The sequence below is a fragment of the Felis catus genome, chromosome D3, assembly GCF_018350175.1.
Source record: "Felis catus isolate Fca126 chromosome D3, F.catus_Fca126_mat1.0, whole genome shotgun sequence".
Lineage (NCBI taxonomy): Eukaryota > Metazoa > Chordata > Mammalia > Carnivora > Felidae > Felis > Felis catus.
The window spans coordinates 83,724,312-83,752,066 of NC_058379.1; the positions used below are offsets into that span (position 1 = coordinate 83,724,312).

The 27,755-nt window shown below is 36.1% G+C and overlaps 1 protein-coding gene across 1 annotated transcript in view; it reads right to left on the reverse strand.

Moving 5' to 3' along the window:
* Positions 1–16,986, reverse strand: part of CDH19 (cadherin 19) — a 235,459-nt gene extending 218,473 nt beyond the window's left edge. The window contains exon 1 of the mRNA XM_045041116.1: positions 16,861–16,986. The gene's annotated coding sequence lies outside the window, so the exon portion shown is untranslated. The remainder of the gene's footprint in view (positions 1–16,860) is intronic.
* Positions 16,987–27,755: the final 10,769 nt, after the last annotated feature.

A 27,755-nucleotide genomic window follows, 5' to 3' on the forward strand; every position in this document is an offset into this window, starting at 1 on the left:
TTTTCATTTTCATGACAGGGACAAGAGTGTACTTTTACTATCTTACTCAGTGCTAGGTCAAACCTCCTGTTCATCATCATAATATTTTTCTTTTTTTTTTTTTTAAGTTTATTTGAGAGAGAGAGAGAGAGAGAGAGAGAGAGAGAATGGGGGAGGGGCAGAGAGAGAGAGGGGGAGACAGAGAGAATCCCAAGCAAGCTCCACACTGTTGGTGCAGAGCCCAACGTGGGGTGTAAACACACGAACCATGAGATCATGACCTGAGCAGAAGTAGGACGCTTAACCAACTAAGCCACCCGGGCACCCCATCATAATATATTTCTTAGAAGTTTCAGCCATTCTGATATACCACAAAAATTTCACTGGCCCATAACAGTGAATTTGTGAACAGTGAACAGTGAACACTGGCCCATAATTAACAACATTATGCTATTTATACCTGGTCAGCAGAGTAGCAAGCACATTTATTAGAGGCCTTATCAATACATATGTTTGACCAAAGGTGGAGGAGAAGCCCAGTGAAATTTCTAGGGAGCCTACTGATACGAATAGGATCACCTTGTAAAATGAGAACTGAGTTGCAGTTGTCTACCTACCATGATGAGGACACAATTCTTAGTGGATCTCTTTGAATTTGAAAGGCAACATATATCACATATATCACATTTGAACTTGCTCCTAGAAGCTACCTGCACAATAACCTGCAAGGTTGAGAGTTCTAAATGAGAACCAAAACATGAACAGGCTCCACAGAAAGTCTAGACTGGTGTGAGCTTCCCTGTCACTTGGAACTTACGACCCAACAGTTCCAACAATGTGGGAGGCAGATAGGAGTGCAGAATAAAGTCCTGGCAAGCAGTCCTGACAGGAGAATCACAAAATACTTTCAAGGTTTCTGAGTAAGTCTATCCTTCGTTTTATTGGTTTAGATTCATTTTTAAAGGAATTCTAGGCCAGCTGCTAGGCCCAGTGGAGACTGAACATTTGATCACAGGACAAAAAAAAAAAAAAAAAAAACTACGTGATCTAAACTGTCAATCATATATTGACATAGATATCATCAGACCCATGGAACCATACATTTGGACATGTGCAGTGCCCACATTTTATTACAAAATAAACATATTATATAAATGGAAAAGTTTGGGTATATCCATAAAGTGTCCACAAATTTCATGATGGATAACACTTGCTCTTACCTCAACATACATATTTTTTCATCCACACCTTTACCTTTACTTTGAGTACTTAACAAGAGGAAACAAAACAAAACAAAACAAAAAACATCAAACTGCTTCACAGAAGGATTTGTGTGGTATGTTGGTAAGAACCTGCAGTGGAAAGTACTAATTTTACTTTAATAAAGAGTAGACTTGAAAAAACATAGGGGGATTCATTCTCCCAATGAACAGAATTTTGAATGTGCCCATTATGTAGAAGAACAGGTTAAGTCACAGATAAGAGTAGATTGACTAATGCTTGGCAAGGAGGTCAGGGACTGGGAGCAAATGGTGATTGGGAGGAGTGGGTTAGGTACATTGGGTGGACTCCTTGGAACAACATAAATTGAGAAAATATTCATGTTTTGCATAAATACCTACCGGGCATCTACAAGAGGGTATCCTTATAACAATCAGGGGAAAGGTTACCCCCTCTGCAAATTTAAGTCCACAGCTTTGCTGAATAATCATTACACTTACCCAACGGGTCTACTTAACAAAAAGGCAATAGTAGCAAAGACAATGCACGGTGATGAATGGACTTAAAAGAATGGTCTTGTTGAATCTGATTTGTCTACTATTGCAAAATGTTCAACTATCAACATTTCACCATCCCCTTAGGGTATAAGCTGGTCATCTGCATGTAACAGGAAAGTATTCTGCACATGGATGCCCTAGAATGCTAAACCAACAGTGCCATTTATGGATCAGGAGACTGATCTATGCCATTTGTATCCATAGGCTCCCATGTCCTCTGGCTCCTGACTAGATCGGGCTTTTGGGATCTGCCCCTGGAAATAGGAAGTAAAATGAAATAATGAGGATTTTACATTTATTCTCTTTTTCCCCATCCTGGAGCTTTCGTCAAGCTGCTTATTGTCACTTGACTAATGATCACTGCTCTTCTTCAGGAATTCTTCTGGGTCTATGTGATTCTCCTTCCAGAACAAGATCCCGTGTTGCTTTTTGATGGGGATAATGACACGGCTGCTGGTACCATCAAGCTTCTGTGTTTTGCCTTGTTTTACCCCTATCCCTGCCACACCCTTGTAATTAAAGGATAATCTGTGTGCGCATTTATACACAACTTTAAATATGAATATTTGTTGTCAACAGGCTGTTTGGCTTTTTTATTTACCAAGAAAGTAGAAAATCCAGTGACTAAAATCAAGGTGGGCACAAAACAAACCCTGGCGGCTACATTTACATTCATCTGAGCAACAATTCACTACTTCACTGGTCACCACATTTCATCAGGGTCCTAAGCCTCCTTGATATATAAAATATATAAAATCTCTAATATAAAATCAGAGTTCATAGAGAGGGAGATAATGGAGTGGAATACATTTTAGTTAAGCAGGTCTTTGCATGTTTTCACATCTTTTAACTTCTTCTGTTCTAGACTCTGTCTTTGAAGATATTTACATAACAACCAGCCTTAGGAGACAAGGGTGTTGTCTCCACCTGGGGGAAAAGACAAGATCAGTTTTCTGTCTGGGATATGAAAGACACTATTTCACTACTTTGGAAAGGTTTCTCGGTGTCTCCTTAAACAGTCCGAGGTTCCCTAAACTCAGAGTTTCTAAGACTCTCTTAAAAACTGAGAACAAACTGAGGGTTGATGGGGAATGGGAGGGAGGGAAGGGTGGGTGATGGGTATTGAGGAGGGCACCTGTTGGGATGAGCACTGGGTGTTGTACGGAAACCAATTTGACAATAAATTTCATCTTAAAAATAAATAAATAAATAAATAAACTGAGAGTTTCTCTGCTATGATGCAAGCCCCCTGTCCAACTGAGCCGTCCAACACGACCCTCGGACTTGGAAGGCAAGAGTAATCTGCCTCTCCTGCTCCCTGCTGTGCGGTGAGTAACAAAGTTCTGTGTCTGACCCAGGAGTGACACATTTTCTTCCAGTATCCATGAAACTGAAGCTTGAAATCAGGCTAAAATTTCAGATTCTGCACAGTTCTTGATAATGTGAGTTGGAAAACACGGGGTAATTGTAACACAGAGGGTCTTAAATGCTATAATGAAAACAGCATTTACTTCAGGAGCTGGTGAGGCACCACTAAGTTCATTTTTCTGAACATATTTTAGAATTACAGGGAAGCCTGGGCTTTCATAAGAGTAGAGATGGCCTGAAGAAAGGGAAAGAGAGAATGCATGTAATGAAGTGTGAATATTTTATTAGGTTGTGTATCAAAGAATGTTTAAGACCTGATTAGAATAGAGTCTTTGAGGAAGGAAATTAGGTGGTATTTACTACACATGGCAATTAATTATAAGTAAATAATGAACAGTGGGGCGGGGGGAAGATAAAAGGTCGATGCCAAAGATTTGAAACCAAGTAGAAAGAAAGTTATTGGGGCCAGTTAAAGAACTAAAAAGGACAGGATTCTGAGGGGGAAAATAATATATATATATATATATATATATATATATATATATATATATATATATATATATACATTTGGAATGACAGTAAGTCATACATCTGGATAAAGATATCAGAAGTGAATCAGAACCTGAAACATAGATCAGGATTCATAGCTGTATATATGACTATTGGGGGCTATTCTGAGGCAAAACCTTTCGAAAGTCTAAAATTAGAAGAAAAGAAAATGTTTATTGAGACAGTAACGTAAAAGTCAGAGAGGTGAGAAGGAGAAACAAGATATTGCCATGACCTTGAAACCAAAGGAAAATAAAAGGCATAGGAAAAAAGGCGCCAAATTCATTCAGTAATGCAACTGAATGCATTACATGCAGTTCAGCCAATTTTTGCTGAGAAATTAAGTCTTAATGGACAATAATAAAATGTTTCAGAAAAAAAATGTCTCGCTCACTACTGTATCCTCAGAGCTTAACACAGTGTCTGATATATAACAGTATTCAATAATTTACTCCTGAATGTGTCAATGTAAATTAGAGTAGCCTTGTATTCATACAGATTTGTTCAGGACATCACCTACGTACCAATCCTGCTATTTTGATTTCTAGATCGCTCTTGGCCAGGTTTTGATACCTCAATGGTAAAGCTGACATATTTCGTTTCCCTTGAGATAAATGGTAGCATTGTTATCTTTGAGGTAATAGCTGCCTCCCCCCCCCAAAAACAAATCACTGCAGTTGAGATATACAAGTTTCATTGTTTTAGTTTAGTTTAGTTTAGTTTACTCAGGGTTCAATGTCCTATGGTATTTATGATGTAGAGTTTAGAATGGAGTCTCAGGGAATCGGAAATAACTTTAACTGCCGCTTGGTTAACGGACAGTGTTTTACTTGCCATTTCATAAATTCGGAGTCAGCACGGTCCCTGCGCTGTCTCCTTTGACTCATCAATGTAGAATGAAATCTAATCAATCCACAATCATGCTAATGTACTGTGCCGCTTCCAGTGCAGCAAAGAATAATGTTGTTATACTCAGTTACATTTTAGAATAATGCAAAAATTGAAAGTGCTATTCTATGTGATATGTAAATGAAGCGTTTTATGACCTGAGGCTTTACCATCAAAATTCCATTTTGATCCATCAATTTTCATCAACAAATTAAAAGAACTTGTAACTCAAGTAGGGGAAACAATGAATTTAAAGTTACAGCTTATTATTTATGTAGAATGATACAAAATGGATTACTTGTAATAGCAATATATAAAAATACACAGGCATTGTGAAATCAAAAATCCAAATCGTTTCTGTACCACGCCGAGATAAATATTATAAAAAGCTGTTGTCCTCTAATTGACTGAACTTTTTTTTTTTCTTTCATAACCAAACCAGTGAACTTTCTCCCTCTGATATAGGAAACAAAGCAACACATCTTCTTGTGTTTCAGAGATTTCACTCACTTCTTGGAGTATTCCTATTTCTATTATGTGGTCTAGCCTCTAAACTTTCCCCACCATTTGGAGTTATACCTTGTCTTTATAAACTGGACTACACTCTTTATCCTTTTCTCTGAGTATACCTTGATGATAACTGAAATATAAGAAAAAGGCAATTGATTTTTATCACTCAAGTACCTTCCATTGTGTAAACGTATAATCAGCATCAGAATGAATTTTACTCTACCGGAATGTATTTATGTGTGTCTCTCTCTATACAATATTTCACTCTAAGTTTCCTCTTCTAAAGAGTCATTTTTTTCTCTTTCATATTGAATGTCTGACCCATTAAAACAATTATTCCAATATATTATTTTTGTCTTTATATATCCTTTAAATAAACAAACCTGCTTGTTTCGAATTCATGATTTCTACCAGCCAGCCCCAAATGTGTGCCTAGTTTTGTGTAGAGAATCAACTCCTGAGTTTGCAGTGCGTCCAGGTGAGGTTTTAGTAAAAATTTTATATCTCAGTGAACATTCGTCTCTTAATCATTTCTACCTATTTGTGAAACAGCAGTGCCAGAGAGGTACTTTCAATGAACGGCTCCATTAGATACACTGAGAATAGTTACAGATGCAGAATAGATATTCGCTCGCATTTGCAGCTATTTTTCCCCATTTGGATTTTCTTTCATCAGAGAAATTGCTAGAATGATATAAATCAAAGTTAGGTCATAACTTCAGTTATGAAACAAAAATGATGTCATTAAATACACTTCGGTGAATGGCAAAATATTCACGAAATTTCAAATCTTATGCACTAAAAATTGTGAAATCAACATTTTATTCAGGACCATGCTGTCATATCAAAATATTCATAGTAATAGTGTATTTATTGCTACTAGAGTTAGTGCCAACTTAGTACAACGATAGATAACATTGCAACATAGGTCTCCCTTTCCTTTTTTCCACCTACTTCTGCCTGTCCAAACTGGGTACAAATGGATATGCAAAAACTGGCAAAGGGAGCAAGTGAAAATTAGAAAAAAAATTACCACTCTTTATGAGAAGTGTCTAACTCAGAATGATCAATCGAAACTGTAAACTAGAAACTTGAGAAAAGGTCAACATAGACAGTCTCTGAAAAGGTAGCATTTAGGCTGAGTCCTCAATGACGAGAAACAGTTCGCTGGGGTTGAATGAGGCAAGAGCATTCTGTGGAAAGAGTACTTTATGTGACTACTCTGAGGCAGTGATTAATTTGCAGAATTTCCCAAACACAGAGAAGCCTAATATTGTAATAGAGTTATTAAGTGTAATATAGGGTCTGAGAGAAAGGAAAGGACCAACCAGTTCATTCAGGACCCTGTAGGTCATTATAGGACTGTGGGATTTTGTTCTAAGTACAATGGAGAAGCTGCACTAATTACTTTAATTGACCGATTCAATATATGTGTTACAAAAATCAATCTAGCTGATAGTTAGAAAATGGATTACAGCAGCAAGAGTCACACAGAAAACTAGGTCAAAAGCACAGACACTGGATCTAATTAATGGATGATGGCCAATTGAATTAGAGTGCTGGTAGTAAACATAAAATCAAAAGGAATTCAGCAATATTTAGGTAGTATGGATGGGCAGGCCTGGTGGTGACATTGGTAGGGTTCTGAAGGAGAGATTAAGATTCAGCATCTCTGGAATTCACAAGTGAAGACTGCAAAGCATATATGGTTGGTTGGATTCTGTTTTGGTCATTCCAGGTATGGGAAGTAAGGGAGATGATTCATTTTTAGAAATACCAAATAAAAGCTGTGCTGTCTAGGTGACAGTAGGTTTACAACCGATTGGAAATATATATGAACCTCCCCCCGCTCATAATGGAATTCCAAACCCTTGGACACTTTACTTCCTGGTTCTTCTTCCCCCTCTCCGTTTGGCGGGCTTACTTTCACAGGCTTTGCAATGAGCATTCTCCAAAGAACAAAGGAGGAACTGAAAGTCTCAGAGTCACCTCAGGAAAGGTACATTTATTCCAATCAGACTACTTTTTGCCTTACTTGGGCATAGGCGATGTCAGGGTAAGGCTGTAACCTCTGTAGTACTCAGCCAATGAGGAACCAGGGGAGGGACTTGCAGGCTAAGAAATAAATTGTCTGCTGTCACTGCCCTGAGTGTGCCTGCCCATCAGACACCTGCACTTGCAAGAATGTTGATTAAAGCCTCAATTCATTGTGCTTGAGTCTCTGTGTCCCTCCTTTGATTGGGACAGTGGGCATTTTTTTTCACACTATCTTCTGCAGGCCGGAACAGACTTTTTTGCCTTTCTCAATGCTGTCTCCAATTCCTCTGTCCTTTGTCCTTATTGTGACAGTTAAGACAGTTAATTTTTTCGTGTCAACTTGACCCGATCTTGGCCCAGATGGTTGGGGCCTAGATACTTGGTTAAATGTTATTTCTAGGGATGTTTGTGGGGTGCTTCTGGTTGAGATTAACAATTGAATTGGTGGACTGAGGAAAGCAGATTGCCCTGCCCAATCTGGGTGAGTCTCATCCAATTCTTGGAAGGTCTGAATAGAACAAATAACCTGAGTAAGAGAAAATTTGCTCTAATTGGGTGAAAATCACCCAGTAATTCCTGATTTTAATTTTTTGTATGATTTAATTTTCTAACAGAGGGGTAACTTGTGGATTATGTAAAACTTGACTATTTATTTTTAAATAAAAGCTGGAACACGTGTGTTCTCCTGCCTTTAGACTCAGACTTGAGCCTGGAATTTTTATTGCCTATCCTGGTTCTCAGGCCTTTGAACTCAGATGGAACTGATGTGGAGAACAAAGGCAAAAGAAATATAGTAGTAAAATTAAGCTTCCTTATAACTTACAGGCTTGACAAGTACTTGAGACAGACAGAGTGATCTTCCTCTAAATATTCAACTGCCTCAGTGTTAATACTTTGCTAGAGGCAAAAGACAACCTTAGCTTGACATTAGCCTGACCTCCAGGATCCTGTAAGTCTTCTTTAATATAAGAAAATCCCTTTGGGAACTTCCTTTTTCTCTACCCCTTACCCCAAGATGTGTGTTTGCAATCATCCTCCAAGCAAATGACCAACTGACATATCTCTGAAGGGTCTCAAGACTGAGGTTTTACTAGACAGTAGTAAATGACCACTTAAGGTCCTGGAAACCTTGTTTCCAAATTCCTTAGAGAACTAGGCTATCTCTAACCCCCTTCCAACTTGAGGGTATGTAATCAGTCACTCCTCACAACTCCAGTGTTGCTTTTTCCGCCCACAGGTCCTGTCCCTGAGCTTTAATAAAACCACCTTTTTTGCACCAAAGATGTCCCAAGAATTCTTTCTTCACTGTTCCCAAACTCTAATATTTCCCATCAGAACTATAGCGTTGACACTTCTGAGTCCCCAACTTGCTAACTACAGATCTTGGGACTCCTTAGCCTCAATAACTGTCATCCAATTTCTTATAATAAACCCATGCATATGTATCATATTGGTTCCTTTCCTATGGAGAAACCAGAGTGATCCATGTACGAGATAACATCCTATTTTCTTCCAAAAATTGCTCTTGGGGGCATTCCAAAAGCCTTATTAGTTAGTGCCTTAGCAGAACTATAAAACTGAACCTTTTAGGTTCTTATGGTGAACCTTTAGGTCTTATGGAGATAGAGAACTTTACTTATCTAGGTAAATAATTCAGTTCATGGTTGGCAAAGTATGCAAATGGTGGTCAAGGGGTTCCAATTCAGATGACCCTTGCTCACAAATCATCCCTTCCTTATGAATTTTAATTGAAATATAACACACATAAGTAAATATGCACAAATTATCACATATATCTCAAGAAGTAATAACAAACATGATTTGTCATGCAACTACAATCCAGGTAAGGACATAGAATATTTTCAATATCTCATTATTTTCTTGCTAAATTACTATTTTTATCCTCTTTCTTAATAGTTTCCATTATCTTGACTTCTAATACTATATAATTTTTGCCCATTTTTTGACTTTATAGGAATCAAGGAACATTGTGTATTCTTTTGTGCCCAGCGTCTTTTGTCTTTTACCATATATATGTATATATATATATGTATATACATACATACATGTATATATATACATATATATGTATATATATATACGTATATACATACATACATGTATATATATACATATATATGTATATATATATACGTATATACATACATACATGTATATATATACATATATATGTATATATATATATATATATATATATATATATATATATATATATATACTTCTTGCAATGGTAATAACCCTAGTACTTTAAAAAAAATTAATGTTTATTTGAGAGAGAGAGAGTGTGAACAAGTGGGGGAGGGCAGGGAGGGGAGAGAGAGAATCCCAAGTAGGGTCCACACTGTCAGCACAGAGCCCAATACTGGTCTCGAACCTATGACCTATAAGGTCATAACCTGATCCTAAATCAAGAGTCTGATGTTTAACCAACTGAGTCACCCAGGCAGCCCATTAAAACAGGTTTATTGTAATATAACTGACACATAATAAACTCAAACATTTAAAATGTGTGTGTGTGTGTATATATATATGTATATGTATACATGTATGTTTGTGTGTGTATATATATATATATATATATATATATATATGCACATATATACACATATACAAATGAAACCATCATCGCAATCAAGTTAATGAACATGTATATAATCCACAAAAGTTGATTTTTGCCCCTTTGTAATTCTTCCTGCTTGTCTCTTCCCAAAGGCCCTTACCCCATTACCCAGGCAATTAATGGCCAGCTGTTATTATTTAAATTGCAACTATTAATAACAGTTTGTTTCTTTTCCTTAACTTTGTAGAGCTTACAAAATTTCTCACTTATATATAATTCTAGGCACAAACTTGTGACATGGCTTGGAATGAAATTAATTGAGAAAACAGGTTCAGAGAGGTTATGCCATTTCCTTAGGGTTGGTCACATATTAAACGGCAGGCTAAGAACACAGTCTCATTTGGGTCTTCTGATTCCAAGTTCTTTGTTTTTATTATACACAAAACTCTCACGCTGTACCTTTTTTGTGGTCAAATTTTAGATTTTCTGTACCCTAACAAAGCACTAGCTTCTGAGGTTACCAATATGTGAATACTTTAAAAGTTTAATATTCTTTTTTTAATTTTTTTTTTTTTTTTACATTTATTTATTTCTGAGACAGAGAGAGACAGAGCATGAGCAGGGAGGGGCAGAGAGAGAGGGAGACACAGAATCAGAAGCAGCCTCCAGGCTCCGAGCTGTCAGCACAGAGCCCGATGCAGGGCTCGAACTCACAAACCATGAGATCATGACCTGAGCCGAAGTTGGTCGTTCAACCAACTGAGCCACCCAGGCGCCCCAAAAGTTTAATATTCTTAAAACAAAATCACCCTACTCCCAAAAGTCTTCACGCTTCTTAATGAGTGTAACTGACATTTAGGAAGGCACAATTAGAATCATAGCTCATCACTTACTACATTATTGAAAACTCATGCAGTCATTCATAACTCTGCTTTTCTAACAGGGAGTGACTTATAGATTATGTGCAACTGGACTGATCATTTGTAAGTAAAAAAAAATGAAGAGGAAATAGAAAGAGTAAGGACATTACACACTTACTCATATTCTAACTATTCGCTCTCACACATTCTCTGTCATCAAAATGATGATTGTCTATAAATATTTGTTATGCACTTGAACCTATAGCAGAGTGTGACAGATTCCAATAAAATATTCAGTGTGATGCTTTGAGGTCTTCAGAGGAACATGAAATAGTTCCCAAACTGCACATTACATGTGGTTTTCCATTACAGACTGCACAAAATGTCCTTGACATTCAAGAGTGCACTATCATATTTTAGTCTACCTCACTCCAGGGTGTATTTGAAAATACCCTCCATTTGCCTTTAATAATAATGACTTGTCATATGGAATCCAGATCTCAGCTAATCTAACATAATACGTACTTGATGGTTTTTATGAACTGTCAAATGAAACCCAACAGTCGTCAGAAACATTTCCCCCTTCTGTTGTGCAATTGTTCTCAGCATGTTCCATTTCTGACCATTAACGTAAAAGGTTAATAAACACAACTCCTTGGTGTTATTAATATTCAATATGCGTGGCAAGTGAATCATTTTGCAGACTTATGATTTTTAAAGATGCTGGACCATTAATGTTACTGTTTTGCAGGCTTGTAAAACTGTACTACGCAACATGCCTGCCATAATTTGAATGCTAAAATGTCTGCGAGGAATTCTTGCTACATTACATTTTACTCACCTTTATTGAAATCAGACTCCTTCTTTGGAATGTAAAAGAACTCTATCTCACTGTCTCTGTCTCTCTCTCCTTAATAATTTATTTTTACTTGTTCTTACTCCTTATTAATATTTGTTATATTTAATCCAGTGTTATTTAATTCTTGGCTTTATAGAATTGCTGATTAAAGTAAAATCCACCCCAGATTTTATCTAAGAACTCTTTAATGGTCAATATACCTTGTCATATAGATTAGCAGTTAAATATGTTTAACTGAGTTCTGCAGTTGTAAAATATGTTTCAAATGTGAAAAGTGTCTGAACCAGATTTCAGGCAAAATTCACAGAGTGTTACTCAGAATCATTGAAGAGGTGTAGGGTTATAAAAGTAATGGATTATAAATGGGAATTCAAAGACAAGCTTTGTCTTCAAAATGGATCTTTTAATTTAGTTTTCTTTTTCATTGTCTGCATATCTATTAGGTACTTTTCTATTGAAACTGAAATCAATTTCCCGTAATGCATTTTATTATCAAATAAATACCTAACCACCAAAAAAAGTAAATAAATAAATAACAAAAGATACATTAGCTGAATGAATCTTATTAAAATAATTAGAACTAAGCAAAACACTCAATGCTTACTAAAATAAAATAGAAATCTATGTCAGGATATTGTAAGCTGTCATTAGAACGTAAGAAACATGTCTTTGGTAGTAAATGACAGAACAAAAGGTAGAAAAAATGTACAAGGGTACCATTCTCTTTTTTTTCTAGGTACTGTATTTGTAATCAACTATCAAAAGACATCAATTTTAAATGATTAGGATGTAAAACATAATTAATTAGGTATATATCGTTCCTAAAGTAATCTTGAAATAAACAAGAGAATTTTTGGAGAAATATCCTGGCCAGATTATTTGTCAAGTACATAAAAATGCAAATAACCACATGTGTACACGCATATACTCAATATAAACATGCCCACAGAATATACTTTTTTTGTATTGTGATTTACAAGCATAGAGCATTTTAACAGTATTGATAATCTGTTACCTAAAATATAGTGACTAATATTATCAACCAAGCATTTTTCTCTCAAGGTTTAGAGCAATTGTACTGTTGACTTGGAAGATTTTAACCCAAATTTTCACTTTGTATTAGAGAGTAAACATCAAAGAAATTATAGATGACTTATTCCATGGAGATGGGGATAAAATTTATGGTTCAGTATGATTTTGGGGACCAAAAACAACTGTACTACTGGAATTAATTTAAAGATCGTTTGATCTGAGGCTTCTAAGAAAGATTTAAGTTTGCAAGAAATCTATTAAAAACTTTTAAATTCAACTGTGGCTTCATGGAGAGGTATTTGACAATGAAAAAAGAAACAAGTGTAGAGGAAAAGATTTTTGAGAAACTAAGGAGAACACCTCAGATAGCACTTGATATAGACAAGGCTCTTATTTCTGTCCCCCAAACCCCCAAAGATTCTTTATCTCCAGTATTTCACAAAGTAGAATTACAGAAGTGTTTTACATTTTGAAACACCAGCAGATGCACGCATTAATGTTATAACAAGTAAAACCAGAGAGGTGACGCATTAGACAAAGCACCTTTTTTAATAAAGATTTTGTTCCTGGGGAACTGGCAAGCAGAAAATGAAAATAATTTTCAATTTTTGATTAAGCCCTGATAAAATAAAGGAACAAACGTATTTGAATTGTGCGGGCTGATGTAGGATAAGATTAAGAGATACCACAGAGTCTGATTTGATGACAAAGGAAAATCTGGATCCAAATAAGTACAGAGTCATTGTGTGGTCATTACTGGCCATTAGGTTTCTCAATATCACAGGCAGCAGAAACTGACCAGAAACAAATGCAAAAAGTGAAAATCCCATGATGAGATAATCAGGTAAGCATACATTCCTCTAAGTCTCAGCTCATTAATGTCACGAATGCTATAAAAATTTCCCCTGGTTACAAGGGCAGACAGAAAATTTCTCTTCTCATCTTCTGTAAATTGAGGCACTTATAAAATGTATGTTAAATATGGCTTTGGAATTTATAAATCCTTGTTGCAAAGGGGAAATAAAATGCTTATAACTTTAATATTTTTTTCTTAAAAATCTATGAACTGCCTCTATGAGAGAAATTAACAAAAAATTAATATTGGCTTTAGCTTTTACTTTCACAGAGTTGATCAAGTCAACATCAGATTCAAGCATAGATAGTTTCAATGTTGATTTTACACATTCTCTAAAAATTTAAGTATTCACAAGGGGGCAGGGCTCGGAAATAAAAAATAAAATAAAAATAAATATTCACATAGAATGTTTTAGCATTTTTCCATTCTGCTTAGAAATTTTAACCCCAAGTTAAAATTTTGATGTTTTTTTGTCCAGGTATGCAAAGTATTAGAAGACCAACTACAAACAAATTTAAGGGGCAATGATAATGGCACAACAAATATGCTTTTCACTGACTGTCAAAGAGGTAATGAGGAAATGCTTATATCCTTAGCTATGTGCAACTCTCTACAGAAACAGCATGATGCAGGCACCTGGGTGGCTCAGTTAGCTAAGCATCTCAGGGTTTGTGAGTTTGAGCTCCCCCTCATTGGACTCTGCCATCAGGGTTGAGCCCACTTTGGATTCTCTGTCTCCCTCTCTTTCTGCCCCTCCCCCACTCACTCCCTCTCTCTACAAAATAAAAATTAAAAAAAAAGAAACAACACGATGTGTTTGACGAAACACAATTCATAAGATCTTTAAATAATTAAAAACTAGAATTAAAAGTAGCAAGTCACATTACATCAAAGTACAAAAATATTACATTGAAATTGAATTTCTCAACAGCAAAAATGGAAGCTGGGTCACAGTGGAAAAATAACTTTAATGGTGCTGGGAAGATATAATAACAAAACCAAGAAGTGTATACAAAGCGAAATTTCTTTTGGAGAACAGGAGGACATGAAAACATTTATAAAAGGAAAGCAACATATGTATGCATGTATGTATATATACATCTGAAAGCTTACCTTTTATTTCCCAACTATTTTACACAATTAGAAATAAAAATAAAAACAAACATGAAAAAGTAATTCATAAAGTTAATTTTTTTCAGGTATTTTGAAAGAAATAAACTGCTGCTTTGGGTTTTGGTTTAAGCCTATACATCTTTTTTCTTAATGTTTTTGGTTGTTTCTTTTTTAATATTTTTTAAATGTTTATTTTTGAGATGTGAGTGTGAGCAGGGGAGGGGCAGAGAGGGAGACACAGAATCGGAAGCAGGTTCCAGGCTCTGAGCTGTCAGCATAGAGCTGGATGCGGGCCCGAACCCACAAATGGTAAGATCATGACCTGAACCAAAGTTGGACGCCTAACTGACTGAGCGACCCCGGCACCCCAAGACTATACATCTTTATATCTGCCTCAACTATTAAATACTTGACCCAAAATATGTATTTAATATTTATACATATATGGCTGAAAGAAGAAAATTGAAGTTCAAAAATATTTGATTTTTATGTGTTTATATACTAATATATGAAAGAGCAGTGACTCACACTGCTATGTGTGTATATATTTTCATTTTCTTTATTGATTCATCTATTGATAGACCTTTAGGTTGTTTCCATATCTTGGCTATTGTGAATAATGTTGAAATAAACATAAGAGTGAAAATATCTCTTTGGGATACTGGTTTTATTTCCTTTGGATATATACCCAGAAATGGGATTGCTGGATCATATGGTATTTCTGTTTTTTAATTATTTGAAGAACCTCCATAATATTTTCCATAGGGTCTGTACCAGTAACATGAGCCTATTTGACTTTTAGTGAACCTAGGTAGAATGGAATTATTGTCTTTAATGCTGATAACTCTAAAGGTATGCCTTTCTTGAATCAACAAACTTAAACTGACTTTTATTTTTTTATTATTTTATGTATTTTTATTTTATTAAAAAATGAACAATATAATCCAGCAATTCCACTTTTGGGTATTTATCTAAAAAAAAAAAAAATGTTCATTGCACCATTTTCCACAATAGCCAAGACATGGAAACAACTTAAGTGTCCATTGATGGATGAATGGATAAAGAAGGTGTGATATATATATATATATAATTCATATATCTATTACATATAATGCATAATTTATATATACAATAAAATACTACTCAGCCATAACAAACAATGAAATCTTGCCATTGGGGACAGCATGGATGGATCTTGAAGGTATTATAAGTGAAATAAGTCAATCACAGAAAGACTAATACACACTTTGGTGTGTAATCTAAATAAAACAAATTAACAAAACAAAACAAAATGAAACTCATAGTTACAGGAAACAGATTGGTGGTTGTCAGATGCAAAGGGGGTTGGGGGTAGGAAAAATGGATGAAGGGGGTCAAAAGGTACGAATTTCCAGTTATAAAACAAATAAATCATGGGGATATAATTTATAGCATGATTAACTGCATATTTAAAGTTGCTAAGGGAGTAAATCTTAAAAGTGCCCATCACAAGAAAAAAAAAATTGTGACTTTACATGGTGATGGATGGTAACCAGATTTGTGGTGATCATTTCCCAAGGTATACAAATAGTGAATCATTACATTGTACATATGAAACTCATATAATGTTATATGTCAGTTACTCCTCAATAAAAAAATAAATAATAAGTTCATATCAGACCATAAGTACCACCTTCCAATTTGGTCAATTTCTTACCATAGAGCTACTTTATTTATTTATTTTTCTTTATTTATTTTGAGAGGGAGAGCATGAGCGGAATAGGGGCAGAGAGAAGGAGAGAATCCCAAGTAGGTTCTGTGCTGTCAGCACAGAGCCCAATGTGGGGTTTGAACTCAAGAACCTCGAGATCATGACCTGAGCCAAAACCAAGAGTCAGACACTCATTAGAATAAGCCACTCAGGTTCCCCTAGGAGCTACTTTTAAACATGACAACAACAAAGTTCAAGTATGTTGTTACTCTTCAGCCTGAACAAACAGAAAATATTCCTGGCAGTATTAAAACACACACGTACACCAAAAAAAACATGGACCCAAAGAGGGTGAAAAAGATACTACTCTCCCAAGATCCAAGCTACTCCCAAAAATAACCAAAGAAAGGTTACTTCTTTTAGACAATTCCCCTGGGAGCCAGCACAGCGCATAGAACCCTAAGGGCAAATGTGGTGTCAGCCACATTTCTCTTCAGCCATATGTAACCACAAATAGGGAACAACCACATTTCTGTTTGGCTATATTTTGGGATGCTCTAACCTGACAGTTGCCAAGCCAGATTCTCAGGAAACAACCGAAGACAAAAAAAGTCCTTGGGAGAGAAAAGATCAATAACCAATGTTTTCTCCTCCCCATCTGAATTTAGAAAGGAAGGGACAGTGTGAAATTTTGCCTTCCTTTCTCCACCAGGCACCACAGACGGAGGTGTGGGAGAGTTGGCTTTCTAAGAGTTCTTACCCGTTGCAGTCTCCTGCCAGTTTTCCCCGAATCTGGCTGCAGGCTCTGGAGTGAGTGGGATATCCCAGCAAGTCCCATCCTGGTCACCAGAAACTGTAGAGGAGGACAAATAAACTATGGTGACTGCTTGGCTGAGGTTTCTTTTTTCTCTAGGGCACCTCCTAATGGATGTGCTTATCCAAGATGGTTAAAAGTTTTCTGCTGTGGCCACTTTAATTCAAGATTATCTTTGGTAGGTTAACCTGCTGGTTGAGCCTTAGAACAAAATCTCACTCACCTGAGACCTCACGCCTGCCTCAGCCCTGTTAGATTCATTCTGATCCCGGACTGGTCTGGTTTCTGAGTCGACCCCAGTCTGACCCTAGACCCTCTGGTTTCTAAGTCAGAGATAGTCCGACAGCAGAAGGGGTTGGGTTTCTAAGTCAGACCCTCCCCCGGAAGAGTTTTTAAATGGGAGCCAGTAAGACACCAGCCCAGGGAAAGAAAACACACACACACACAACCTCAGGTCAAGTCTGAAAGCTCCTAATGAAGACCTGCAGAGCAGGGGTCCAGGACATAGGAGGGATTTACCCACTGGAGGCAGCAAGAAAGCAGTGAGCTACCGAGGCTCAATAGGTACCCACACTTGCTCTTTGGTATTGTTGGGGGCCTCCTTTGGTTTCTTATCCTGACACTAGAACTGTTAAAAGGTAGACTGAGACATATTAAACATTCCAAGGGTTTCCATGAGTGAAAATTGGCTAAAATACAGCAGGGGCAAAAAGGACAGGGTTAAGAATGCTCCACCCACACGAGCTTAAGAGGCTTTTATAGGAAGAAAAAAAAAAAAAAGGCAGAAGCAAAGTAAGGAAATTTTTGATTGGCTATAGCTAAAAGCCTGTTAGGCTGCTTGGGATTGGTTGTCCTTAATGTTTTGGCTTCCTAATCTCGAGGCATTTACAGGTTTACTGGTTTGCTCACTGAGAGGTTAGTGTCAACTCAGTCTCTTGGCTTCCTTGTTTAATCAATTTAACAATTGTATGAGTTCCTTATATATTTTGGATATTAACCTCCTTATCAGATATTTCATAGGTTGCCTTTCATCTTCTTGGTTGTTCTTTTGCTGTACAGAAGCTTTTTTAGTCTGATGCCATCCCACTTGCTTATTTTGCTCTCACTGCTTATGCTTTTGGTGTCATATCCAAAAGAAATAATTGTTAAGATCAATGTCAAAAAGCATTTTCCTTAGAATTTCTCATAGGAGTTTGATGACTCCAGGTCTTACGTTTAAGTCTTTAATCCATTTTGAGTTTTTTTTGTGTGTGTATGGTGTGAGATAAGGGTCCAATTTCGGTCTTTGCGCATGTGGATATTCTGTTTTCCCAGCACCATTTATGAAGATACTATCTGTACCCCGTTGTGTATTCTTGGCCGTTATGTATTCTTGGTGCTTTTGTCAAAGATTAGCTTATTGTGTATGTGGGTTTATTTTTGGTGTCTTTATTCTATTCCACTGGTCTATGTGTCTGTTTTTATGCCAGTGACACATTGTTTTGATTACTATAGCTAACATTGTTTATATACTAATATGTGGAAGGGAAGAGGCTCAAACTGAATTATTTTAGACTTCCATTTCTTAAATTGTAACATTTATACTATAGTTTATTTTTGAAACATTTTAGAAATGTGAATAAGATTTTAAAGCATACAGCTGGAATTTTGTATCAATACAGACTAATTACAAGATGTGTATTATTCTTATTTGCTATATTTATAGATAAAGCTTTCCCAAACATAACCCATGTGCAGTGGATATTGAAAGTGACTTGAATACCGGGGTATCTCCCTGTTCTTGATCAACACCTTTATAATAACAACAATTTCAAAAACTGAACAATCATTTATAGATCTCAAAGAAAGGTCTACTATACAAGATATAAGACACCAAGACTCAGATTAATGTTGGGCTTTCCTGTTGTGCTTATTTTCTCTTTTTGATTGAGTTTAGTCAATAGGGGAAGTAAAAGTGGAGAAGAGGTTTTGAGAGATACGTAACTTTTGTAGCTTCAGTGGAGTCCAAAAATTAAGAAAACCACTTACAGCATATTAATTTCAATGGTTAGTCTGTAGGCTTTCCATTAAAGAAATATTCCTGCTATGGATACTGACATGAGTCAGAATGTTCACCCACACAGAGACAGTTTTCTAGTGAAGCTATCATTTTCAGCTCTTCAAATATTTCAACAAGTTGTTTCTGATAGTTCAGTGGGAATAATTAGAGATTTGGTCTCTGTGAGGGACAACTGATACAGGCAAGCCAGGTCTGAGGAGCCCAAGAGGGTCCCCCTGGGACCAACCAAGAGGGTCCTTGACTTCATGCAGGATGGAAATCAAATGTGAGCCAGCAGGAAGTGAAAGCAGAAATTGAAGATACTATGTATAGAGACAGACTGTCCAGGAGACTTGGAAAAGAGGAAGTCTCTACTTTGCTTGGGGTCTAGGGAATTTTTTATTGAGGACAGTGGATTGGTGTACATATCCCCTCAGACATCTTGGAACCAATTACAGCAAAGATGAGGCCCCAGGTGTTACTCCTTGGAGCCAGGGAGTCCTCAGAATCCAGATGCCTAGCATCTAGTACAGGTGATCTGGAATAGCTTCCTTAGGTCATTCTCATCTGGTCCTTCTATTTTAGAGAAATCATTAACTCCTTTACAAGGAGGACATATGCTATTTGCATTACAAGACCTGTGTAAAATGAGGTGGGGAGGTTCAGGTCCCAGCAAGAATAGTAGCAGGAGGCATCACAATCCCGGACTTCAAGCTATACTACATAGCTATAATGAACAAAACAGTATGGTACTGGTATAAGAACTGACACTCAGATCAATGGAACAGAATAGAGAACCCAGAAATGGACCCACAAACGTATGGCCAACTAATCTTTGACAAGGCAGGAAAGAATATCCAATGGAATAAAGACAGTCTCTTCAGCAAGTGGTGCTGGGAAAACTGGACAGCGACATGCAGAAGAATGAACCTGGACCACTTTCTTACACCATACACAAAAATAAACTCAAAATGGATGAAAGACACAATGTAAGACAGGAAGCCATCAAAATCCTCAGGGAGAAAGCAGGCAAAAGCCTCTCTGATCTTGGCCGCAGCAACTTCTTACTCAACACGTCTCTGGAGGCAAGGAAAACAAAAGCAAAAATGAACTACTGGGACCTCATCAAAATAAAAAGCTTCTGCACAGCGAAGGAAGCAGTCAGCAAAACTAAAAGGCAACCAACAGAATGGGAGAAGATATTTGCAAATGACATATTAGATAAAGGGTTAGTATCCAAAATCTATAAAGAACTTATCAAACTCAACACCTAAAATACAAATAATCCAGTGAAGAAATAGGCAAAAGACATGAATAGACACTTCTCCAGAGAAGACATCCAGATGGCCAACAGACACATGAAAAGACGCTCAACATCACTCATCACCAGGGAAATACAAATCAAAACCACAATGAGATACCACCTCACACCTGACAGAGTGGCTAACATTAATAACAGGCAACAACAGATGTTGGCAAGAAGGCAGAGAAAAATGATCTCTTTTGCCCTGCTGGTGGGATTATTGCAAACTGGTGCAGCCACTCTGGAGGTGCCTCAAAAAACTAAAAATAGAACTACTCTACAACCTAGCAATTGCACTACTAGGTATTTATCCATGGAATACAGGTGTGCTGTTTCGAAGGGACACATGCACCCGCATGTTTATAGCAGCACTATCAACAATAGCCAAAGTATGGAAAGAGCCCAAATGTCCATCAATGGGTGAATAGATAAAGAAGATGTGGTAAGTATATATACAATGGAGTATTATTCGTCAATCAAAAAGAATGAAATCTTGCCATTTGCAACTATGTGGATGGAACTGGAGGATATTACGCTAAGCAAAATTAGTCAGAGAAAGACAAATATTATATGGCTTCACTCATGAGGACTTTAAGAGACAAAACAGATGAACATAAGGGAAGGGAAACAAAAATAATATAAAAACAGGGAGGGGGACAAAACATAAGAGACTCTTAGACATGGAGAACAAAGAGAGGGTTACTTGAGGGGTTGTGGGAGGGAGGATGGGCTAAATGGGTAAGGGGCATCAAGGAATCTACTCCTTGTTGCACTAGATGCTAACTAACTTGGATGTAAATAAAAAAAAGATGTAAAAAAAAATAGAAGCAAGAAAAGAAACCTAAAGCAGATTCCTATGAAGTCCTTCAGTTTCCATCTCATAACTAAATGCACCTGCTTGGATTCCCATGGTGGTTGTTTCAGATTTGGGCAGGAGTAAAAAAGTTGCAGTAGTTGTAGCCAGTGAAGCTATGGCTGTAATTAGGCACAAGAGATGCATGGATGTGAAAGATAAAGCTATCGTACAAAACATTCTTTTGTAGGACTCTAGAAGAAATCGGGTCACTATGAAAATATTTAATCATCTCATGCTTTGATATTTAGAATTAAATATCAAAATTTATGTCTCTGAAAACATTTAGAATTTCAGAGAAAATTATTTCCCTATTCACCGAAGACTTTTTTTTTTTTTGCTAATGCCAGTAAATACAGAGATAAGCAAAACCAAAATATAATGTATGTGCTATGTCTGTCCTTAAAAGCATACAGATCAGTGAAAGAAAAAAAAAAAACAAAAGTAAATAAATAACTACAAAGTTTTGGCATTAGTGCTTAAATACAAATTTAAAGTGGGGCCACATGTGAGCTCCGTAAATAAAAGTCTACTTAAAACAATGTGTGTATGTCTTCGGCAGGTGATGAAATCCTTTCTGTGGATTCTGTTACCAAAGAACAGGCTTGTAATCGAGTGATTTCTTATAATCAAGTGATTCTGTAAAAAGTGTTGAAAATAATGAGGGTGGCTCTACATCGAGATTTTCTGATTTATAAGGAAAATAATGGATTGCATGTCTCTGTACCTAAGCTACAATATTTGCATTTTGTGTATTATATTGTTCCATCAAGGAAGCTTTGGGTGATAATCACAGAATTGCCATTGACTTATTATTTAGAGTTTATTAATATTAAGCATTTGGGTTCCATGTTATTGTAGCATCATTATTTCAAACAAAACAGAAATTAATAAAATATTCATAGACATAATTAGTCATGAATATTAAAAAGCCTCTAATTCACACAGACATTCAATCAACTAATTATCTATAAAAATATATTTACTACTTGAATTGCTGTCTACCAAGTGTAATTTTGGCAGATATAGTGAATATTTCCTGCCAAAAGCAGTATTTCATCTTTTCTTTAGCAAAAAAAGAGAAAGAAAGCACACGGCAGAGACCAGTACGTTCTTAACCAGGAGCTTGGAAGCTGCTTCATAGTCCATCGCATTACGTGGGTCATTATAGTTACTAATACTTTCATATGTGTTTGTTTTTTATGGAGATACCCTGAGTGCCATGCACATATACATACTACAAAATATACTTGATATTAAACGTTGAAAAAAAATATACTTGATATTAAATAACAGAAGATGTTGGAAATCCCAACCTAAATTCCCATAGCCTGATCTTTTACTAACAGTGTCCTTGTTACCATACCCACCTCCTTTTCCCATTATCCCCCTCTCTTACCCTCGCTAATACTTGTGGATTGGAAATTAATCACACTGTTCTTTTATCTCTCTCAATTTTTTGAGCCATTCTTTCTGAGTCAACTGATACCGTAAGTAGCCTTGGCTGTGGTTTTCATATTGTCTCTTATACTTAGTCTCTCCTCGAACATCTTGCTACTTTTGCCATAATGTTACTCCCCACCCTCCCCGTTTTTTTAGAATAACGAAAGAATGATGAATTGCAAAATTGTTTGGATATTGTGGTTTCTATTTTACTTTCAGATATAGCTTATAGATATATGCAGTCATAAGTGTAGTAGCAGTTTAAATGGATTTTTAAACATATGTTCTTGTGGGGGTTTTTTTCTTATAAAACAACCTATGTTTTATTTCTCTTTAATTACACTTGATTCAGGGACTGTTTCCTGGTGCTTAGTAACTACTTAATGAGGATTTACTATTTCCCCAGCACTGTGATAACCACACAAAACACACTATCTCATATATTCCCAATAAATCCATGAAGTGGATTTTTATTAGTCAATTTTAAGATGTTAAACATATTAGCTGATTTTAAAGTAATAAGTTATACTTTAATAATTATAATTTAAATGATAAGATATAATTTATCATTGAAATTATAAGACAATAATTAACAATTTCAGGTTCATATTTCATATAAAAATAGCAATAACTATCCTTGCTGGGTTGTCTACCCAAGTCCTTAATGGCAAAAATAAGATGTAAATGTATCTACATTATCCTTTTTCATTAATTATGGCAGTTACTCTGTATTTTTCTAGGTTTTATTCTCTTTTTATTTTTATTTTTTTTAATGTTTATTTATTTTTGAGAGAGACAGAGACAGAATGTGAGTGGGTTAGGAGCAGAGAGAGAGGGAGACGCAGAATCGGAAGCAGGCTCCAGGCTCTGAGCTGTCAGCACAGAGCCCAACGCAGGGCTCAAACTCACAAGCCGTGAGATCATGACATGAGCCGAAGTCGGACGCCCAACTGACTGAGCCACCCAGGCGCCCCTAGGTTTTATTCTTGATAATGGAACTATGTTGTAATAACCAATTTAGAATCCAAATCACATTTTCCCATGTAAGTTATGTTTCAGGATTTCAGAAGTTTTCCAATGAAAGTAGATAAATCCCTACAAAAAAATATTTCACCAATTTATTCATGCAGTTCTAAATTTTTCTTCACTCATGTAGGGAATTGAGGGATATTTTGCATACCCAAGCTAAAGGAGGTATGCCTAGTAAATAAACAAGGCAAGAAGAAAAAGTTTCTTTTGTAAAGAAAAAGTGCTTTTTCAGCAAGTCAGATATATTTGTTCACACAAGAAAGGTTACGAATAGGGACACATGGGTGGTTCAGTTGGTTAAGCATCTGACTTCGGCTCAGGTCATGAGTTTCGTGAGTTTGAGTCCTGAATCAGGTGAACTTGAGCCCCGATTTGGGTGAGCACAAGCCCCACTTCTCTCTCTCTGGTTTTCGTGGGGTTCTCTCTCTCTTTCTCTCTCAAGAAAAAAAAAAAAAGATTACAAATAAAAAAAACTCAATTAACCTAAGTATTTGGAAAGTTCAGCTCAAATACTGATAGTCTTGATTTTCTTTTTTTTTTTTCTTTTTTTTTTAAATTTTTTTTTTGTCAACGTTTATTTATTTTTGGGACAGAAAGAGACAGAGCATGAACGGGGGAGGGGCAGAGAGAGAGGGAGACACAGAATCGGAAACAGGCTCCAGGCTCTGAGCCATCAGCCCAGAGCCTGACGCGGGCTCGAACTCCCGGACCGCGAGATCGTGACCTGGCTGAAGTCGGACGCTTAACCGATGGCGCCACCCAGGCGCCCCTTGATTTTCTTTTTAACATATAGTAAAATTTCCAATCTTGTATGGCAACGTCAATTACTTGAGTAACTTATAGAATGCACATGGCTTCTCCCCTGTCTCATTAGAGATCTTCTGAATCAAAATCTCTGAAAGATAGACAGTAAAATTCAACTTGATATTAGTGAGCTTTCTAAAAGTTATAATTACATTCACTTTATAAAAATTTTGGGTCATAATTGGTTCTTGATGACTAAAATCCAGAAGAATTCTATGATCTGTTAAAAAATATAATTTAGATTTTGCAATATATTGTTATACTTGTTTTGAAATAAACCTTAATTAGTGATGACTTGTATAAATTTGGCTATATCTGTGAAAAAACTGGTATATTTTATAGCTACATTTTATTGACGGGATTACCTTCCATTTATGAGATTGTAATATAATGCTTTCATTTAATAATAAATGTAGTTAAGAATGGGTTTTCTAATTGATGGAAAAGACTGTCATTTTAAGTTTTAGGAAGGTATCTTATTTTTGTAAAAAGTGAATGGAGACATGTTTATTTGGTACACTTATATAATGAAAAATGATTACCACCATAGAGTTAGCTAATACCTCCATCAGGTGATTTAACTACCATTTTTGTTTGTTTGTTTTATGTCAATAAACAATAATCATATAGGTGAGTAAAAGTGAGTGGAGAGGAATGGAGAGGTATAACGACTGTGCTCTTACCCCCATTTCTTATTAAAAGTTAGAAGGAAAATTGGAAGTTCAGATTGAAAAAGAAATGACAATAAAGCTTTTATAATTCATATCATCGTGTGTCATTTGGAACTCTGTGCACATATTTGAATTCTCTTAAAAGTGACCTGACTGCCATACAGCTTTATAATCAATGATAAAAGTTTTTTAGCATCTCCACTAATTAGTGAGATTTGCATTAATATACTCAAGCATCAAATAAATACAGAAGCATAATTGTTACATATTTGTAAAACTTTCAAACCATACATTTTTAAAAAAAACTTTGAAAATACTCTTTAAAGCATTTTAGAACTAAAAAAAATCCCCATTAAAATGAAAGCTTTATCAACTAAACTCAAGTACAGTTGGTTTTTGTCTTAATGTTATTTTTTTCTCTAATAGTCATAAATCGTAACTGACGTAATGTAGGGTGCATCAAGTTAAATCTCAGATGTCAAACCATTTATTCCACTGATTAAAAATATAGTACTTTAGGGGTGCCTGGGTGGCTGAGTTGGTTAAGCAACCAACTCTTGATCTCCACTCAGGTCATGATCTTGCAGTTCATGGGATCAAGCCCCACGTCAGGCTCTGTGCTGACAGTGTGGAGCCTACCTAGGATTCTCTCTCTGTCTCTCTCTCTCTCTCTCTCTCTCTCTCTCTCTCTGTCTCTCTCTCTCTCTCTCTCTGTCTCTCCGCCCCTCCTCTGCTTGCTCTCTCTCTTTCTTTCTCTCACTCCCTCAACATAAACTTAAAAAAATATTTAAAAAAATTAAAAAGATATATAGCATTTTATAAAAGCTATTCTAAATATGTTCATATGTTACATTTGTTGTACTCATGAAAAGGATATTTCAGGTTTTGACTTCTGAAATTCATATGGAAACTATACATGCCAAAAATAGATGACTCTTCATTATTCAATGCCTGGGGAAGGGATGTTGTTATCTGACCGTGTATTCTTTAGTGAGACAACCTGCATATATATACTAGAGAATAAAGCTCTGTCTAAACACGAGCAAATTTGACTTCAGTTAAATTTAAAATAATTGATTTTTTAAAAATGTCTTTTGTTTATACTTTATATGTGGATCTACATGGTGCCTAAAGGACCTACATGGTGCCTAGAGGCTTATTCACTATGTGTTTTTACAAAATTTCTAACTACTTGCTTAAAATTAGGAATGTTTTAGAGCAAAGAGCAGTAGACTCATATTGGAAATGGTATGTTCTTGCTCCAGTTCTGAAGCTAGAACTTTGAGCAAATAATTGCCTCTTTGTTTTAGTATCTTTACTCGTGAGATGAAACTACAGGGCCAAATGGACTCCCAGTTTGAACATTGCCAGTCTGAACATTCTTTAAAAACGAAGATTTGTTGTCTTCCTTTCAAAGAATTGATATTTCCATGGAGGCCAATGATTCGTCCCTGGTATCAGGACTTTTCAGTGCCATAAGAATACTGCTCATTTGTTCTTCTTAAAACTTCAAAGAGCTTAATAAAATCATCATGCTATCTTCTCTAGCATCATAAGATTAATTACAATGCCATCATTTTATTCTTGGGAAAGGAATGATGTCACTCTGCAAGGGAATTATGGATATACTAAGGCTGATTACAGGGTTTTCAATTTTAAGCAGGCTGGAATTCCCCGCCACATCCTGACCTTCTCTTCTCCAGGATCTGTAAGTATCCACCACACTGGGCTTTTATCAGTGCCAAATTCCTCAGCCTACATTCTCTTGGAAATGTTGTAGCCTTATTCTGGAAGAACTCTCCCTGTTTCTTTCCAACTGGCAAGTTGCTACAAATGCTCCAAATCCTAGCTTGCATATCACTTGCTCAGCTAAGTTTATTATGACTAACCCAACATTATCTTATCCTCTCTCCACTGAAGAAATAAACTTTATTGGTTTCTGGTCATTTGTTCCAGTGTTTCTTTCAAAATGGCAAGCACAAACAAGCATGGGTATATATTTTTTATTTTTTTCCATGTTATCGCATAAATATTCGCATCATTCCAATTCTTACTTCTTGCATTAACAAGCGTGGGGCTCTTTAAATGTCATACAATTGTGCAGAGTAAGTATAATACATAGAAAGCTTCTCATTTTACCTATATGATTTCAAAGTATTCTATTATATGGTATATCGTCTTTTACGCATCATGTCCCGATACATAGACATCTGAGGTTTTCCCAGTCTCTTTCATAAAAAAACAATGAAACACCTTGTACACATATCATTTTGTATCAGGATATTGCTGGCCTTATACAATTGTTGGGTCATCTTCCCCTCTTCTATTATCTAATAGTTTTCTTTCTATTTGCTGAAAGAATTTGAATTGAAATGGTATCGTTTCTCTGTAACTCTTAGATATTCACCTGGAAGCTATTTGAGAATCGAGATTGTGTTGTTGTTGTTTGTTTGTTTGTTTTTGTTTTTGTAAGGAGGCTTTCCTCTTTAAAGTGCTTGGATGAATGTAGAGTTTTAGGGTCATCTCACCAAGTTGTGACATCTGTGTCTTTGGGGAATTGATCAATCTCATCTATCTTTCTGCAACTGTTAGTTTAGAGTGTGCATAGTGGACTTATAATACTTTTAATATCTTTTTTAATATTTTCAGATCTTGATTATCACCTCTGTTTTGTTCTTGCAAGGAGCCTCCTCTCTATTT